Genomic DNA, 5,856 nt, shown 5'->3' on the forward strand with positions numbered 1-5,856 from the left:
AAATATTAAGTCAAAATTGACCAGGTTTCGGCGCTACTATAAGCGTCGTCTTCAGAATTAAACTAACTGTTCTAAAACATATTAGGTATATAATACATTAATAAAACAGTCTTGTTGCAACCCTTGTTCACTCAAGTACAAGCAGCACTTAGCGGCTCGCCATCTTATTTACAACTATTCATGACGTCGCCTTTCCGGCTTAGATTTTTTAAAATGTGACTTGTAAGTAGTGCATCTCTTTCCAGTCAGTACAATAATTTTATTAATGTATTATATACCTAATATGTTTTAGAACAGTTAGTTTAATTCTGAAGACGACGCTCATAGTAGCGTCGAAATCTGGTCAATTTTGACTTAATATTTGTGAACGAGGGCTTATTTGTTCTAATATAATTCTGACACGGTCACTGAACCTTAGCAGCTATGATCAAAGTTTATAGTACGATGTGCTGTTATGTCTCATAGTCGTTACCGATTCCAATCCCACGTTAATATCTGCCTTTAGCTGCAGCGTTTTCAGTTGTACATATTTGCAAATAGCATAGTTTCAATTAGCTCGCAGTATAGTACATTTCGGATTTATGTGGATAATAATTCACATTTCCCTCCTTAGTCCATTTTCTGAAATCCAAACTTAAAATTAATATTTATATTTATACAAAGTGACTTCATGTGCACCCACTATTCCCATCAGTCGTCGTCTAGTGGTTTAGCGCGACAGGTCGGTGTTTTCCGTCGGCGACGGAGTGGCTTCGCTATTGTCCATCACTCAAACTACGCCCACCGCACGTTCTCTGTTGAGCCAGTTAGTATCATCATTACTGCGGAAACCCTATTTCCCGTGTGTTACCCCTCTGCTTAGTATCGGACCAGCATTCATTGCCCTATACTCACTGTTAAATCGCTTTTTGTCCAAAGCCAGTGGGTTCTGGTATCCGGATTTGTACCTACGACCTCTTTTCTTTTGATAATGGTCATTTCCTCGATAGCCAGAGTTTCTACATCTACATCGATACTCTGCAAATCACATTTAGGTGCCTGGCAGAGGGTTTACCGAACCACCTTCACAAACATTTAATTGCGTAAGCTTCTTCGGCCAGAGTCAGTCGACATAAAAGTTTTCTGGGTTTGGTACCGTGTCATAATGTAAAAAACTACTGCTGCTGGAGAAAAACCAACGTTTCGGCCACGTAGTTCTTTTACATTATGACGCGATACCAAACCCAGAAAACTTTTATGTCGATTCACAAACATTCTCTATTATTCCATTATCGTACAGCGTGCGGAAAGAAAGAACTCCTATTTCCTTCCCTACAGGCTCTGATTTCCCTTATTTTATCATGGTAATCGTTTCTCCCTGTGTAGGATGTCGTCAACGAAATATTTTCGCATTCGGAGGAGAAATGTAATGGTTGAAATTTCGTGAGAAGATTCCGCCGCAACGATAAACGCCTTTGTTTTTATGATGTCCACCCCATTCCTGCATCTTGTCCGTGGCACTCTCTCCTCTATTTCGCGATAATACAAAGCGTGCTGCCTTCTTTGAACATTCTCAATGCACTCCGTCAGCCTTATCTGGTAAGTATCCCACAACACGCAGCATTATTCTAAAAGAGGACGGACAAGCGTAGTGTAGGCAGTCTCATTAGTAGATCTGTTACATTTTCTGTGTCCTGCCAATAAAAATCAGTCTTTGGTTAGCCTTCCCCACAACATTTTATATGTGTTCTTTCTAATTTAAGTTTTTGTGATTGTAATTCCTGAGTATTTAACTGGATTTACTGCATTTGGATTAGACTGATTTATCGTGAAAGCGAAGTTTAACGGATTCCGTTTAGCACACATGTGGTTGACCTCACACGTTTCGTTATTTAGGGTCAATTGCACGATACAGATATCTTTTCTAAATCGTTTTGCAATTTGTTTTGACCTTCTGATGACTTTACTGGTCGATAAACGGCAGCAACATCTGCAAACAACGTAAGACGGTTCTCAGATTGCCTCCTAAATCGTTTATATAGATGAGGAACAGCAAACACTACCTTGGGGAGGTCTGTTGTCTTGCGGTGGCGCAAAGAAGTGCCATCCATGTATACTTTTGTTTTATTATTTGGTGTTGTGTTTTACCATTACTCTAGAAATTTGATTGTGTGGTCGTGTTGCCTCATTTACCTCGTCATTGGTCATGAATTAAGTCAGCTGAGTCCAACACAGATAGGAAATATTCAAGATGTGTTTATGGTATTGTGACTAAATTTTCGCGCATATTCGGAGGCAATCTACTTCCCCATTGAACAATGTTGAAAGGTTTGTCGGTCGAACACATCATGCTGTAAACTTTCCTGCACACCGTTAGCCCAAAATTTGTCTAGAACATTTACTTCAGACTGATGATATATTTGACAACGTTCCGCTACACCCGCTGACCAGAGCAATACATTTTCTTCGGTTAATCCTATCACGTAGCTTACTTTTTGTGATTCGGTCCAGCCACGCCGCAGTAATTGACGGACCACTCTTACAAAAGTTACTGGATGAACTGTCTTTGACTCGGTAGGAAACACCTGAAATTGGCGATATCAGAAGAGGCTTTCATCTACCGTTATTGATGAAAGACAGGGTCATGTTGCCAGTGAATGTAGCCCTGATGTGTGTGGCAATCGGGGGGTGGGGGTGGGGGTGGGGAGGGTGGGAGTGGGGGGGGGGGAGACTCATTTGGCTTGCCACGGGCGTCGGTGGTTGACTATATGTGCTGGAATCTCTTCCACCAGTTAGCTGTAACGCGAATCAGTGGAGGTGAAAAGGTATTTTTTTTTCGTTTATTAAGCTCTCCTGCATGTTTCCTACATTAAGAGTAGTCGTTTCGTTCGAACTAAATCTGTCAGTGGCCAGTTCACAACAAATCCGTTGTACGGCAGCTTTGATGTCCGCCTATACTTTGGTAACTATTTTATTTCAGTAACACGAGTTTTTCGACAAGTTTGATGCTTCAGTAGAAACTTTTCGCGTGTATGGTGTCACTGTTGAATGGCTCTAGATCCACACGGTCGTTGAACGTTTTTACGTCAGTGTCAACACGATTTTGTTCCAGTTTCATAAGCCCAGTCTCTTCCGACCGTTTTCTCACTTCGTAGGGGAATTCGTTGCAAACTGACTGTAGTCCTGAAGCACCTGTATGAATAGTACAAACAGTTTTAGGTAACTAGTCACGTGCTGTTTGCTAATAGTTTTGCTTTCCGGTCAGGTCATCTAACCTACACGTAGTTTTCTTTCGTTCTTCGAGTAATTGTGAAAATTTGTGATCAAAATCTTTCGACATGTTTGTAAATTTCTCATAATAATCGTTCGACATATTTCTAGATTTTGGATCAAAATCTTTCGACATTTTCGAAAATTTTTGAACAAGCTTCTGATCGAAATCATTTGACACATTTCTATACAAAAACATATTTTTCAAAAATTGCTTTATCTTGTGCATGTCGTTTGGCTCATATGACGTAGAGTTTATTCGTATTTGTGATGCCTTATTGCCCGTAAATATTCGTTGTTCTCGCGATATCGGACTGTCAGAAATTCCGAATTCTTTCACAGCCTTTATATGAACTATGTTCGCTGGTATTGATGTTGTAAGTTGCGCTTATCTTGGACCTGACAGAAATTTCTACTCCGTAATTCATGTACGACCAAATGGTTGCTCCTTTTATGGAAACCAGACCGCAACAACGTAATTGTTTCTACTAGAGTATTCGGATCGTCACGTATTGTACCATTATAGAATTCTAAAATGTTTTGAAAATTTTTACTAGATCATCTGCACAGATTAAGACTGTGTGCCCGACCGAGACTCGAACTTGGGACCTTTGCCTTTCGCGGGCAAGTGCTCTACCAACTGAGCTACCAAAGCACGACTCACGCCCGGTACCCACAGCTTTACTTCTGCCAGTATCTCGTCTCCTACCTTCCAAACTTTACAGAAGTTCTCCTGCGAACCTTGCAGAACTAGCACTCCTGAAAGAAAGGATATAGCGGAGACATGGCTTAGCCACAGCCTGGGGGATGTTTCCAGAATGAGATTTTCACTCTGCAGCGGAGTGTGCGCTGATATGAAACTTCCTGGCAGATTAAAACTGTGTGCCCGACCGAGACTCGAACTCGGAACCTTTGCCTTTCGATGGGCAAGTGCTCTACCAACTGAGCTACCGAAGCACGACTCACGCCCGGTATACAAATATGACCAGTCCACAATGATTTATAACCATACCAGCTTTATTTTTTACAGTTACAGTTACAGGCCTTCCTTCAACAATACGCTTCAATGTAGACCATCTAGACCATTCAAACTCTTCAAAAACTATTACATTATGTACACGTGAATCATACCCGCCAAATCCGAATTCAGAACAAAACGGTAGATACACATGCTGCTTTCGTGAAAGAATTTTCTTCAATTAAGGTTGACTTGCCAATATTTGTATCGCCATAAAGGTACAACTGCTTCTTACGCACCTCCGTGGACCGAAAGGCCTTGTTATACCACCGTACAACACGCCCCGCCCAGCCATCGTAATTGAGATGACACTGGCTCAGAGACCTCACAACCAACCGATTGGCCTGAAAAGATTCGAAATATTTCTCAATAAAACGAATCCTTGACCAATTGTTAACTAAGAACGGATCCGTATAATCAATTCTTGTACTTCTATCAGCCCACCTTCGTAACCGAACATTAAATGACGAACACGAATCATTACAATTCGATATCGGAACACTATCTACTTAGTTATGTAAATAAGTGCAGACTTTCGACTTCTACAATTCTGAACATCAAAAACGCCATTAATACTCCCGAACATGAATTCAATACCGGACCGTACCTCATTTAAAAACATTTTCTCTTTCATCTTTATATAACAATGCAAATGAGTCAAATTACCTTGAGCAAAAGGTTCCTCTGAAACACAATATTCCAAAATAGACCAAACAGACAAGATAGTGTCCACAAAGTGCTGTTTCCAGGCACAGAAATAGCATCGACTGTAATAAGAAAGCTATCGCTCCTCTTTTTATACCCACGGCGGCGGGGCGATGTTGCAGCACGGTCTGGAACATGTCCAAGCAGGTCAGGGTTATGAAACCATTATCAATAGTAATCAACAAACTCAAGGTAGCCAACATCACGCAGCTTCTTCTTCTTCGGAGCGCCGGACATGGGAGGACTCTTTACAATCTTAATTTGACGACGGATGGGAGGTGCCGCTGTTGCGCATGCCAGCGTACTTATTCGGAACTGCGAGGTCACCCGCTGCGAGTGAAAACCCTGTGGGAGCCCCATTAGAAAGTGAAGCCTTGCCACCTAGTATTACTAGTGGCAAGATTCCGCGATTTAGGGATTGCGTAGTTTGGAAGGTAGGAGACGAGATACTGGCAGAAGTAAAGCTGTGGGTAGGGGGCGTGAGTCGTGCTTCGGTAGCTCAGTTGGTAGAGCACTTGCCCGCGAAAGGCAAAGGTCCCGAGTTCGAGTCTCGGCCGGGCACACAGTTTTAAGCTGCCAGGAAGTTTCATATCAGCGCACACTCCGCTGCAGAGTGAAAATCTCATTCTGGAAAGATGCCATTATCAACACTTCACTGAGAACGGGGTCGTTTAATAGGGCTATGAGAAGCTGGACGTTCCTTCCCCGATATTGCAAAAAGACTTGGCAGGATTGTCACCACTGTACATGACTTCTGACAGCAGTGGTCATGGGAACGTGCGATCGCTCAAGTTCACCGGACTCCGGTCGACCACGTGGCACTACCGAGAGTGAAGACCATCGTGTTCAGCGTGTGCCTCTGTGGCATCGTACTGCATCTGCAG

General features: G+C 42.4%; 1 non-coding gene across 1 annotated transcript; it reads left to right on the forward strand.

The window, feature by feature from the left end:
• Positions 1-5,459: 5,459 nt before the first annotated feature.
• On the forward strand, positions 5,460-5,534 carry Trnas-cga. The gene has a single exon. It is a non-coding gene; the product is annotated as a tRNA-Ser (tRNA).
• Positions 5,535-5,856: the final 322 nt, after the last annotated feature.

This window comes from Schistocerca americana, chromosome 1, assembly GCF_021461395.2.
Source record: "Schistocerca americana isolate TAMUIC-IGC-003095 chromosome 1, iqSchAmer2.1, whole genome shotgun sequence".
In the NCBI taxonomy this organism is placed as follows: Eukaryota; Metazoa; Arthropoda; class Insecta; order Orthoptera; family Acrididae; genus Schistocerca; species Schistocerca americana.